The following is a 13543-nucleotide window of genomic DNA, read 5'->3' as shown; positions in this document are numbered from 1 at the left end:
ATTTTATTAAAAGCGACCACCGGAGGAGAGGAAAAAAAACACCACAGCAGCACTGTGGGTGATGGGGGAAGGGAGGGTCCCATGAGGAGGTGGGGTCCCGGGATGGTTAAAGGTTTGTGTATGTCTAGGTACCATATGCAACCTTAGACTCTGGAGTACAGTGCAGCAGGTACTGTACTTCAGCTCGAATAAACTACGGAGGGACGGGTGTCGATTGCACTGGGTACTGGGCGTTCGCAGGGCTGGACTGTGATGGGGCGGGAGTGGAATGCAGCGGGTGCAGACTGGATCCAGGAGGTTGATAAGTGTGTGTTGGCCATGTCTGGGAGGTGAATAGGAAAGAGTTTTGCGACAGTGGCTGCAGGGGAGGGCGGTTGCGGAGCTGCTTGGTTTCCAGTGCTAGTAGTGCCTGCAGCATCTCCGCTTGATGCTCCACAAAGTCTAAAAGCCGCTCCATGGCTTCGTTCCAGCGCACCGAGTTCTCCTTTCGGCCCCTCTTCTCGCTGTCCGGCCACTCCTTCAGTTCTTGTTTTTAAGCCGCAGAGTGCATCATGACCTCATGCAGAAAGTTCTCTTTAGTTCTTTATGTCCGCTTTCTAATTCTGCGCAGCCGTTCAGCCAGTGATAACTAAGAGGGAGGCTGGGATCCCAAGATCATCTCTGTGCAGCCAAAATGGGGCATTTTACAGCAGTAGTATTGTTTGCAGCACACAGACCACTGATGCAGTGATTTAAAGACAACCACTATTCACATACCTCTCACTCACTAGCTAAACCCAGGCAAGCACACGTGAGCCACAAGACCCCCAAAATGGTAACAACAGGGGCAGGGGAAATCACTGTTCCAGGACCGTACTATGCACTCAGCACGTGGCTCTTGGGGAGAAACAGCACTGTGTGTGGGGGGGCTTATAACCATTCCTGTGCCCACGTTTTCCACAGGCTGTGTTTATTATGGAAGATCTCACTGCTGAGAGTGAGCTGGGAATCAAGGGACTGCAAGACTGCAGCTTCCCCGCTGGCTGTTATGTGGGTCGTCTGTGTGCAGCAATGGTCCCCACCGCCCTTCCCGTGATGGCAGAGTCGTGCAGGAAAGTTACTGTTAGTGGGGCAAGAAACACACAACTCTGCCAAAGAGCCTGTGGCAGCGGATTGCCCTGTATCCCCCCAAGAGTTTCATCGACATCTCTGGCGCAGATTCCCCTGAAGCGAGGGAGTCAGTCATCACCCTGTTCTGCTGCCCAGCATGGCCGGCTTTAGGCCTATTCCACCAATTCCCCTGAATCGGGCCCCGCACCCAGTGAGAATCCCTTCCCTGGCTAGAGGCGCCTTTTTAATTTTTACGCATCTGGCGGTGCTCCGGGTCTTCAGCGGCACTACAGCAGCGAGTCCTTCGCTTGCTCTGGGTCTTCAGTGGCACTTTGGTGGCGGGTTCTTCAGTGCCGCTGAAGACCTGGAATGAGTGAATGACCCGCCGCCGAAGTGCCACCGAAGACTCGGAACACCGCCCAGTGAGTACAAACACCACGTGTTTGTTTGTTTTTAGTCATCCCTGCCGGGGCCCCATTGAAACTGTTCGAATTGGGCCCCGCACTTCCTAAAGCCAGCCCTGCTGCCCAGACTGGGCATGTGGTGGTACACACATCAGACAGACACAAGCCTGCTTTCTGCAACCCTCCTGCCCCCACAAACTCACTTCAGTGATTCTCAAAATCAAAGTCACTTACCAGGGGCCTCCTCTCCTCTTTATGCTTCGCCAAGCTCAGTTACCTGTGACTGGTTAGCCTTCTCCGGGGAGAGAAGAACTCCTGGCTGCATGCATCTCTGACCTCTGACACCTCCTCTGCCTCTGGGTCCCCCTCTGGCGGCCTCTGCCTCCACATCCTCATCCAAGATTCCCTCCTCTTGGCTCAGTCCACTCTCGACTGGCACAGGAGCCACCAAAGTATCCACAGTGGCCTTTGTACTGGAGGTGGGGTCACCACCGAGTAGCGCATCCAGCTCTTTGTAGAACAGGGAGCTTATGGGTGCAGCACTGGAGCGGTGGTTTGCCTCCCGTGCCATGGAGTAGGCGTTCCACAGCTCCTTCACTTTGACCCTGCTTTGCAGCGTGTCCCGGTCATGGCTCCTTTCTGTCATGCATCCTGAAATCTGTCCATACGTATCATAATTTCTGAGGCTGGAGCACAGCTGGGACTGGACAGTGTAGCCTGATTTGGGGTGTGTTACTAGTGTTGATTTAATTTATTGACTTAATTCAGTTTTATGTAATTTAATTGATAATAATTATTATTATTATGTATATTAATTAGTATGGGTTTAGGCTTGCCAATGTGTTTGATTAGAAGCTAAAGTCTGTTTTGAATTAGGCTTTACAGAGTTTATAAAAGGACCTTTGGGGGTATGACAGGAAGCTTACACTCAGATAGGTATAGCTAAAGACTTTTTAATAAAATCAATGAAATAATAAGTAAATGGCAAAAGTTAGAATTACAAAATTATAATTGTATCACAGTTATTCGAGATTATATTGGTAATACACGATTATGTGCTGCAAAGTTTTAGTTAATACTCACACCCTATTTTGATGATCTGGTGTTGAAAGATCTAGGATCACACCTTTGGTGGTGCCTCTGGCAGAGGAAACTAATGTCACACCTCTGACAAGGAAGCTAATGCAAAAGCTCTTAAAGTTGTTTACTTTCTAACTATGCAAATAAGCATATTAATCCTTAGACATCAACAGCATCCTCTCCCCAAATGCTGGTGAGGTCCAGCAGCTCAACATTGCTCCAAGCGGGGGATCACTTAGTACATTAAAAAACCAAACCAAACCGAAAAACCAACCCAGAAAAGCTCCCATCACACATCCATCATCGTTGGAGATTTTGACAACTCCTGCCTGATGTGACGTCTTTGCTTTGCGAACAAGTGACTTGGAGAACTCTGTGCCTGTTACCCTCTAACTGGGTAAAAGTTTCCAAATCTTGTCTCAAGTAATTTTCCTCTTAACAGAAGATATAAAATTTATCAAACTAAATTCCATTAGAAATAGAAATAATTACAGTCCATACTGGGTCTCTGTCCTCACACATGCTATTTCTCTCACATATTCCCCCACTCTAATTCCTTTGGAGTGAGGGTTTAATTTCAGGATTAGCCTCCATTTCCTATGTAGTAGGAGGGGGCAGGGAGAGAACTAGAAGAAAACCTGAATTATATTGTAACTCTGAAAGTTATCACGTAATCAGCCTCTTGCGTGATACTAATTGACTTCATGTTTAATTTCATTGTCACTGGAACCAACTTATTCAACAATTAGAACATATAAACCCATAGGGCAGTTTTCTCTTGATTCCCATTTCCACCCAGTCAGCTTTGTGTGAAGACACATTCTACAATAACCTAGGAGCCTTCCATTTCTGTGAGTTCATTTCTCCCTGGGGCTTCTCCCATGAGTGTGCGCAGGGCCGGCTTTAGGAAACGCCGGGGCCTGATTCGAACAGTTTTGACGGGGCCCCGGCAGGGATGACTAAAAAAAAAAGCACGTAAAAACACGTGGGGCTTGTACTCACTGGGCAGCGCTCCTAGTCTTTGGCGGCGGGTCCTTCACTCGCTCTGAGTTTTCGGTGGCACTGAAAGACCTGCCGCCGAAGTGCTGCTGAAGTCCCGGAGCAAGTGAAGGACCCACCAGCGAAGACCAAGAGCGCTGCCAGGTGAGTAAAAATTGAAAAGGAACCTCTAGCCAGGGAACGGAGTCTCAACAACTTGCCCCTCCCCACAGCGGCTCTGCCACTGGGCGCGGGGCCCGATCTGGAGGAATTGGCCTAATGACGGCCCTAAGTTTGGTTGGAAGGCATCTCACACTAAATGGCTGCATCATGAGAGAGACCACCTGTGCTCTATTTTCATACTTTCTAATCCTCCAAAGTAGCAGCAGGAGGAGAAGCGATACATATGCATTAGACGCTAGAGCAAGACTAAGACACCAAACCACAGATTCAGGACTCCGCATTCATGTATCCTGCAGTCTGAACTTGGAATCTGATTGTCACTGAGTGTGGGGAGTCTGGCTCTGCACCCCTCTTCCTGGGACCCACAGTGACTCTCAGCCAGCCAGTAAAACAGAAGGTTTATTGGACAACCGGAACACGAGTTACAGCAGAGCTTGCAGGCACAGTCAGGACCCCTCCACCGAGTCCTTCTGGGCTTTCAGGGTGCTTGGATCCTAGCTAGGATCCCCTGAATTCCGCCCACACAGCCCCAAGCCCAAACTCAAAACTGCTTCCCTCCTGCTACTCCCTTCCTTTGTCCCCTTCCCGGGCAAAGGTGTTGACCTTTCCCCTCCCTTACCTAGCTCAGGTTACAGGCCCTGGCATCGTCCATCCCCTAAAGTCCTCCCCTGCTCTCCCACTCCCCACACAGACAGTCCCTACTGCATCCCACTGATACATTCCCTCATTGGCTACCATCATTTCCCAGCACAGAAGTGCTTCTTGTCCAACAAGGCAGCCAGATTGGGGCCCATAGGCATGGAATGGCTCTGAAGGAATCAGCTGTTTCTCTGTGTGCTTCATGAAACTTTGGATCCAAATGGTAACAGACAGTTGTGCCCAATTTAATCATGGCACCTTCAGGAGTCTGACCAATGCCACTTAACTAGGGAGAAGGTTCTAAAAATAGTTGACCTGGGCCACAGGTCACCATAGCTTCCATCTCGGGGGTGAAAATCAACCACCAGTACCTGCATTTTCTACCTGAGTTCTTGTCAAACCTTTGACATTTCTTCGAGTAATTTGATACTTCTCTGGCATAGAATTCTTCACCAACCGCACAACAGATCAGTATAACTCTGCCAACTATGATCTTTTATGTCTTTAATCTGGTGCCACAAATTTAAATTAGGGACTAAATTCAAGTGTGGCTTAGAATCCTCGTAAAACACCAAATGTCAGGTCTCTATTAAAAATAGGGATCTTTCTGCAGCTATACCATGTTCAACCAGGGCCGCCCAGAAGATTCAAGGGGCCTGGGGTAAAGCAATTTCGGGGGCCCCTTCCATAAAAAAATTGCAATATTATATTCTCGTGGGGGCCCCTGCAGGGCGCAGCACAAATTGCCTGTCATAACATTTCTTCCCAGATCTGGACCTTAGCATCCAAAATATGGGTGTTAGCATGAAAACCTCCAAGAGTAGTTACCAGCTTGCACCTGGTATCGCTGCCACCAGCCAGGAATTATACAGTGCCTAGCTCACTGTGGTCTCCCCAAAACCTTCCCTGGGGGACCCCAAGACTCAGATGCCCTGAGTCTCACTACAAAGGGAAATAACCTACTTCCCTTCCCCCTTACCTCCTCCCAGATTCTCCCGCCCTGGGCACTCTAGGGTATTCCCTGCTTAAAGTCCTTGAAACACCAGTACCGAGAGATCTAATCTCTCTCCCCCATCACCCAGAGGGTATGCAAAGTCAGGCTTAGTAAATCTAACACAAAGAGATTTTTCCCCCTGACTTCTTCCTCCCACCAATCCCCTGTGAGCTGCAGACTCAATTCCCTGGAGTCCCCACTAAAGAAAAACTCCAACAGGTCTTAAAAAGAAAGCTTTATATAAAAAAAAGAAGGAAAAAGACATTAAAAATAGTCTCTGTATTAAGGTGACAATATACAGGGTCAATTGCTTAAAAGAAAAAATGAATAAACAGCCTTATCCAAAAAGAATACAATTTAACACATTCCAGCAACTACACACATGTAAATACAAAAAAAACAATATAAACCTATTGTCTTACTATCCTTGTACTTACAACTTGGAAACAGAAGATTAGAAAGCCTGGAGATAGAAAGATCACTCTCAGAGCCGAGAGGGTCACCGAACCAAGACAAAGAACTCACACCCAAAACTTCCCTCCACCCAAATTTGAAAAAGTCTTGTTTCCTGATTGGTCCTCTGGTCAGGTGTTGTTTGTTACCCCTTTCCAGGTGAAAGAGACATTAACCCTTGGCTATCTGTTTATGACAGGCTCCTTCCATAAAAAAATTGCAATACCATATTTTCGTGGGGGCCCCTGCAGGGCTCAGCACAAATTGCCCCACTTGCTCCCCCCTACCATAGGCAGCCCTGGGAAAAATAAACCTTCTGCATCTCGGCACAAACTCGGTTTTGAGAAAATTTCTTTACAAGGTATCACTGGTTCTCAGCCTTAGCTAGTGCTAAAAGGCACTAAAGCTCATTAAAAGGATTGGACAAACATTTTCCGTCGAAACTTTTTTTTGGATCTAAAACTAGGGGTTTTTAAAAAGCAGAAAAAAATCACAGACAACGTCTGCTTTCCTTCAAAATGTGTTGTGTTTTTTTTAATTGAAAAGCTGAAATTAATCTGCCAAAACCTGAATATGGTTTGGGGTTTCAGAAGCGTGTGGCGATCTATTTGCTGCTTGCTGTGTTTGACGGTTTAAAGAAACAATAAAAAAATTCTGCTTAAAAAAAAAAATCCTAACCTTCTGAACCACCTCAGCTTGTGACCAAATGCCTGAGCCAATCCACTCAGAGATTTTTCCAGGTTTCTGATATTCTGTTGGCTTCCTTGACTCGTATCTGTCTCCATAACTTTGGGTTCATTTAGGTTAGAACATAAGAATGGCCATACTGGGTCAAACCAAAGGTCCATACAGCCCAGTATCTGTCTACCGACAGTGGCCAATGCCAAGTGCCCCAGAGGGAGTGAACCTAACAGGCAATGATCAAATGATCTCTCTCCTGCCATCCACCTCCACCCTCTGACAAACAGAGGCTAGGGACACCATTCCTTACCCCTCCTGGCCAATAGTCATTAATGGACTTAACTTCCATGCATTTATCTGTTTCCTAGAAACTGGCTTGACGAGGTCCCTCACAAACTGGAGACGGTTACTGTGGGTTTGTCTTTAGTATAGACTATGTACATACTCCACAAACTGGGCATTTGAGCGTGTTCCAGAATCTGGGATGAGCCTATGTTGTGAAAACTACAATGCTCAAAATAGCACATGCATGTGAATGGACACAGGGTGCTAAAATTAAATTAACCCAGGGGTTCTCAAACTGGGGGTCAGGACCCCTCAAGGGGTCATGAGGTTATTACTGGAGGTCGCAAGCTGTCAGCCTCCACCTCAGACCCCGCTCTGCCTCCAGCATTTATAATAGTGTTAAATATATAAAATAGTGTTTTCAATTTATAAGGGGGGAAGAGATCGCATTCAGAGGTTTGCTACATGAAAAGGGTCACCAGAACAAAAGTTTGAGAACCACTGAATTAACCCCTCTGGAGCCTCAGAAAATGCAGGGGAGGGGTGTCTCCCTTGGTAGGGTTGGGAAGGAGCTAGGTGATGTAGGATATTGCTCTTCTCATCTGATCCCTCCCCCAGTGGCTAATTTTAAATGAAACTATTCTCCCCTAACATGAATCTCCCTGTGGCACTGACATTAAACATGGATTATAGTTTGGCATTTGAGAAGTGAAAGGGATGGGAGCTCTAATGGAAAACCTAACAGCTTGGCTCTTCTGCAAGCCTCAAACTGCTGAATGAGCTTCAGAGTAGGGAAGGCCGTGCCTCTCAGACAGCCTGGCCCTGCCCCCTATCCGACCCCCACCCATTTCTGTCCCTCACCTGCCCACCCCCCTCAGAATCCCTGACTCATCCTGCTCCTTGCCTCCTCACCGTCCCTCAGAGACCCCACCAATTGGGACCCCACACCTGCTTCCTGGGACCCTGTCCCGACCCCTATCCAGCCCCCCGCTGAGTCCTGACAGACCCCTGGAACGCCCACGATCCAACCCCCCCGTTCCCTGTCCCAACTGCCTCCCACAACCTCTGCCACTTCCCTGTTCCTGAGACTCATAGACTCATAGGTCAGAAGGGACCAATCTGATCATCTAGTCTGAGCTCCTGCACAAGGCAGGCCACAGAACCCCACCCATCCAATTTTATAACAACCCCTATCCCAGGACCGAGTTATTGAAATCCTCAAAATTGGTTTGAAGACCTCAAGCTGCAGAGAAACCACCAGCAAGCGACCCGTGCCCCACGCTGCAGGGGAAGGCGAAAAACCTCCAGGGCCCCTGCCAATCCGCCCTGGAGGAAAATTCCTTCCTGACCCCAAATATGGTGATCAGCTAAACCCTGAGCATGTGGACAAGAGTCACCAGCCAGCACCCTGCCCCTTAGCCAACCCCCCCGAGGCCTGGCCCCTTACCCCCGGCTCTCCCCTCATCCGGAGCCTCAGCGCATCCAGGAGCTTCACTCAACAGTGGCAGCGAGTCTGGCGGGGTCTAAGCTCCGCTCCGCTCAGAGCCGCGTGGTCAGAGGGCGGGGCTGTGAGCTCCATGCCAAGTGGAGGAAGCTCAGGCCCCGCTGGAGCTCGCAGCCCCGCCCCCTGACCACGCAGCTCTGAGCAGGGCGGAGCTCAGAGGCCCCACTGGACCCACGCTGCAGCAGCGCTGTTCAGAGACGTTGCTGCATGGGCTGAGGCTCCGGAAGCGGGGCGGAAGCTGAGTTGGAGCGGGCTGGGGCTGGAGCGAGAGCCTCAGCCGTTCTCTTGGGGGCCCCTGAGGAGCTCAGGGCCCCTGAGGAGCTCATGGCCTGGGGCAAATTGCCCTACTTGCCCCTCCCCGGGCGACCCTGCATTCAACATGGATTTCATTTTCTACATATTTGCAGCATCTCCCAGGGGGGAGCTGAAGAGAAATGTCACTTCCATTTTCCCATCCCTATCTAGATAGGGATTGTGTTTCCCAAATAATAGGCTACATGTACCTGATTAGGAAGGAGATATCTTCAGGAGCGACCTCCTACAGGGCCTGGGCCACAACTGCTTTGGGAGCCCAATGCATAGGTATTTTGCTTAGTTCCAAGTCATTTACCAGAGAATCCTCTTCCCAGCCCTTTAGAAAAAATACTGACCTAACCAATTGAACAATGGGGATTGGGACGGTGATGGGGAATAAGGGAATCCCTCTGACTTACCCTATCTTCCTCTGTTGTTACAGAGGGTGACATGACATTTTTCTCTATTCCTGCCCTGTTCCTGCTCTTTGTTATAGTTCAATATATTTTAAGTGAGGAAAATGGTAGCAAAAATATCTGCTCTCCAGCACAACCTGAAGCAACAGCAGAGCAACTGGGAATGAAACAATTGGTTTCCAAAGAGGGAACTTGATGACTAACAATTGCTTTGAAATGGGGCAAACAGTATAACCGTGAAGTTCAGGGTTTGTTAAGGTCAGGTCATGGGGAAAGCTAATGCCAACCACTGCACCTGGGCAGCATCTGCACTACAACTATAATTCTCTTTTTACACCAAGATCACTAACTTGAGAAGCCAACGCCACATGTAGCCCTAGTGGATGTCAGGCACAGGGAGTTTTTGCCTCAGTGTAGCTTGTTGGGAATCAAACCTCTCTCCCCTACCTGGAGCTGATGAACATTCCTGGCTGGAGGGACACACGCTCCTACGACTCAAAAGGAAAGCAGCTGATAGAAAAGATCATAGGACTGACCCCAAAGAAGGTGAGATGCAAAAGGCAGAAGCAGGCAATTTATCTGGTGGAGCTGAAAGATCACAGTGAAGATGGTGCACAGATCACTATGTGAGAATTAGCCAATGTGATTTAAAAAAAAAAAAATCTTTTCCCAGCCCTAATCAAGGCATTTGTAACAGTTCTCCAATGTGGATTTTGCGATGTCTAATAAGGTGTGAGCTCTTTTTGAATCTTTTCCCGCACTCAGAACATCAATACGTTTTCTCACCCATGTGGATTCTTCTATGTGCGCTCAGGGAAGAGCTGCGATTAAAGCTTTTCCCGCACTCAGAGCATGTGTAGGGCGTCTCTCCTGCGTGGAGTCTCTGATGTGAGATAAGGTCTGAACGCCAACTGAAGCTTTTCCCGCACTCAGAGCATCCATAAGGTTTCTCACCTGTGTGGATTCTCCTGTGTGCGCTCAGGGGAGAGCTCTGATTAAAACGTTTCCCGCACTCAGAGCATCCATATGGTTTCTCACCCGTGTGTATTCTCCTGTGTGCGCTCAGGGTATAGCTGTGATTAAAGCGTTTCCCGCACTCAGAGCATCCATAAGGTTTCTCACCCGTGTGGATTCTTCTATGTGCACTCAGGGAAGAGCTGCGATTAAAGCTTTTCCCGCACTCAGCGCATCCATAAGGTTTCTCACCCGTGTGGATTCTCCTGTGTGCACTCAGGGCAAAGCTGTGACTAAAACTTTTCCGGCACTCAGAGCACATGTAGGGCTTCTCTCCCGTGTGGAGTCTCTGATGTGAGATAAGCTCTGAACGCTGACTAAAGCTTTTCCCACACTCAGAGCATCCATAAGGTTTCTCACCCGTGTGGATTCTCTTGTGTTTGCTCAGAGCAGAGTTGCTATGAAAGCTTTTCCCGCACTCAGCGCATCCATAAGGTTTCTCACCCGTGTGGATTCTCCTGTGTGCGCTCAGGGTAGAGCTCTGATTAAAGCTTTTCCCACACTCAGCGCATCCATAAGGTTTCTCACCCGTGTGGATTCTCCCATGTTTGCTCAGGGCAGAGCTCTGACTAAAGCTTTTCCCGCACTCGGAGCACATGTAGGGCTTCTCTCCTGTGTGGAGTCTCTGATGTCTGATAAGGTGTGAGCTGCAACTGAAGCTTTTCTGGCAATCATGGCACATATAGCGTCTCCCTTCCAAGTCGATTCTATCACGAGTTATAAGGTCTGAGTGGCTACTGAAGTTTTCTTCTGGCCTCTGCTGAGTCTCACAGGCTTTTGCTTTTTCTGGGAGTCCACAACTCCCGGAAACATTCCCTTTCGATCTTCCTGATAACGTTCCATGTGGTTCCACTTGCTCATCGTCTTCCTGCTGGGGTTTCTCCTCATTCTCACTCACCATCCCGTCACCTGATCGGAGACAGAGAGAACCCAGACAGAGGTCACTCCCAGTGCCAGAGATAAAGGAACTCTCGGAGAGAGGAATGGAAAAAGGGATGAACAAACCAAATACGTGCGGGAGAGATCAAATCTATCAGGTGCTGATTCTCCCCAAACCCTTCCTCAGAGGAGAGAGGAAGGGATCAATTTTGGTCTGCATCTCAGCACCACACTCAGTGGAAAGTGAGACAGGGGAGGGACCTGCTGCCAGTTGTCAGTCAGGGTGGAAGAGAAGCCATGAATGACATCTGCCATAATGATTCCACATCTGCAGGGAACAATCTTGAACTCGGAGAGCTCACAAGGTCTTTGTAGGGCATCCCAAATGTTTCCTGCATTCCTAAACAGTTGTTGAGTTGGTTTAACCAATTCCTCACCTGTGCAGGCAGCTCTCGGGAGCACTTCTTTCTCAGAGCCCTGGAGGTCTGGGACCCACGGCTCTTCCCCTCGTTCCAGCTGCAAGATCACATCAGGTTTGGAAATTGGAAACCCTACTCCAGGCAAAGAAAACAAGGGAGGTCAGTGGAATTTGCGGGATACTTGTCACAAAGAATATTCCATGGTTGTAATCCCTGCTTTTTAAGCAGTAAAATACCAAGGCCATCTTCCTTGGCTCAAAGTGGCAGAAGAGTTAGTATTATTATTATAAATCATCCTCTCTGGCAATCTGAAATCCCTTATCAATGGTTGTGTTTGTGAAACCTTCCTTTCTGTATTGTTTTATCTTTATGGTCACCACTTTTACCTTGTGAATCAGTCTAGTCCTCTAATTGTTTCTATCTGCTGTAAAATTCATGTCGCTAGGTATGAGTAAATTACGTAGTGGGATATAATTGGTTAGAGAATTGTTACAATATGTTAGAATTGTCAAGTATCAGGGGGTAGCCATGTTAGTCTGTGTTGTGACAAAGTTCCTGCTCAAACTTGGTGGGTCCTGCGCTTATTGGCGGATTTGCTCACCTCAGTGATCTTCCCCTCTGGTGGAACCCACAGTCTGGGTCAATTCCTCCTGTGTCTGATCAGGAGTTGCGAGGTTTGGGGGAACCCAGGCCCGCCCTCTACTCCTGGTTCCAGCCCAGAGCCCTGTGGATTGCAGCTGTCTATAGTGCCTACTGTAACAGCTGCGTGACAGCTACAACTCCCTGGGCTACTTCCCCAAGGCCTCCTCCAAACACTTTCTTTATCCTCACCACAGGATCTTCCTCCTGGTGCCTCATAATTCCTCCAGTCTCAGCTCCTTGCACCTGTTGCTCCCAGCTCCTCACACGCGCTTCCTCTCCTTTGGCTCCTCCCTGCCTGACTGGAGTGAGCTCCTTTTTAAACCCAGGTGCCCTGATTAGCCTGTCCTGATAGGTACTTTGATTAGAACACCTGCAGCCAATCTCCACTGCCTTCTAGAAAGATCTTAATTGGCCCCAGGTGCCTTGATTAACCTGGAGCAACTGCCATATGGTTACCACGGTACTAGGGATTTGTTTAGACTTGGGCTAACATACCTGTTTCTCAGTACTTTACTGTAGCCATCTGGCCTTGCCCCATCACATACCACCCCCCTACTCAACACCATAGGGTTGGGCAACGTGGGACGCCAGGCAGTGTGCTCGTGAAAGACCATCAGCGTTGCCGTGGTGGCATCCAGCCCTGTGCCGTATGCGGAACTGGAATGGTTGGAGGGATAAGAACCACCTGGTGACCCTTGCATTCTTTTCCTTACTTCTCTGCGTCCACTGCAGGGGTGCATGGTCCATCACAAGAGTAAATCTCCGGCCTAAGGAGTAATAATGCAGTGTCTCCACAGCCCGTTTGAAAGCAAGGCATTCTTTCTCGACTACTGCATACGTCTGTTCTCTTGGGAACGGCTTTCTCCTTAGGTAGAGGATCAAGTGTTGTTCTTCTCCAATCATTTGTGACAGAACCGCCCCCAACCCCACCTCAGAAGCATCTGTCTGTAAAATAAATTCCTTGGGTAAGTCCGGGGCTGTGAGTATGGGTTCATTACAGAGATCCGTCCGAAGGTCTAAAAATGCCCCTTCTGCTGCGTCGGTCCACTTCACCATGTCTGGACCTCGGGCCTTCACCAGGTCCATTAGAGGACTTGCCCTACTGGCGAAGTGGGGAATAAAACGTCGGTAGTAGCCTACCATGCCTAGGAACACATGTACCTGTTTCTTTTGGGTCGGCCTGGGCCACTTTTGAATCGCCTCTAGCTTATTAGTTTGGGGCTTCACTATACCCCTTCCTACAATATATCCCAGGTACCTAGCCTCTGCTAGTCCTATGGCGCATTTAGCGGGATTTGCGGTGAGGCCAGCCCGCCTTAAGATGTGTAGTACTGCCTCAACTTTCTCCAAGTGGGTTCCCCAGTCTGGCGTATGGATGACGACATCATCTAGGTATGCGGCTGCATAACTAGTATGGGGGTGCAGCAGCTTATCCATGAGGCACTGGAATGTGGCTGGGGCCACATGTAACCCAAAAGGGAGGACTGTGTACTGGAATAGCCCGTCTGGGGTGGAGAACGCTGTCTTGTCTTTAGCTTCTTTGAGTCAGGGGAATCTGCCAATACTCTTTTGTCAGATCTAGTGTAGTC

The 13543-nt window shown here is 48.8% G+C and overlaps 2 pseudogenes; one reads left to right on the top strand and one right to left on the bottom strand.

The window, feature by feature from the left end:
• The window catches only part of LOC115643461, a 591865-nt pseudogene that overhangs the window by 381063 nt on the left and 197259 nt on the right, over positions 1-13543 (top strand).
• Positions 9653-13543, bottom strand: part of LOC115643475 — a 41303-nt pseudogene continuing 37412 nt past the window's right edge.

This window comes from Gopherus evgoodei, unplaced genomic scaffold (assembly GCF_007399415.2).
Source record: "Gopherus evgoodei ecotype Sinaloan lineage unplaced genomic scaffold, rGopEvg1_v1.p scaffold_60_arrow_ctg1, whole genome shotgun sequence".
In the NCBI taxonomy this organism is placed as follows: Eukaryota; Metazoa; Chordata; order Testudines; family Testudinidae; genus Gopherus; species Gopherus evgoodei.
This window is presented reverse-complemented; position numbering and strand designations above follow the sequence as displayed.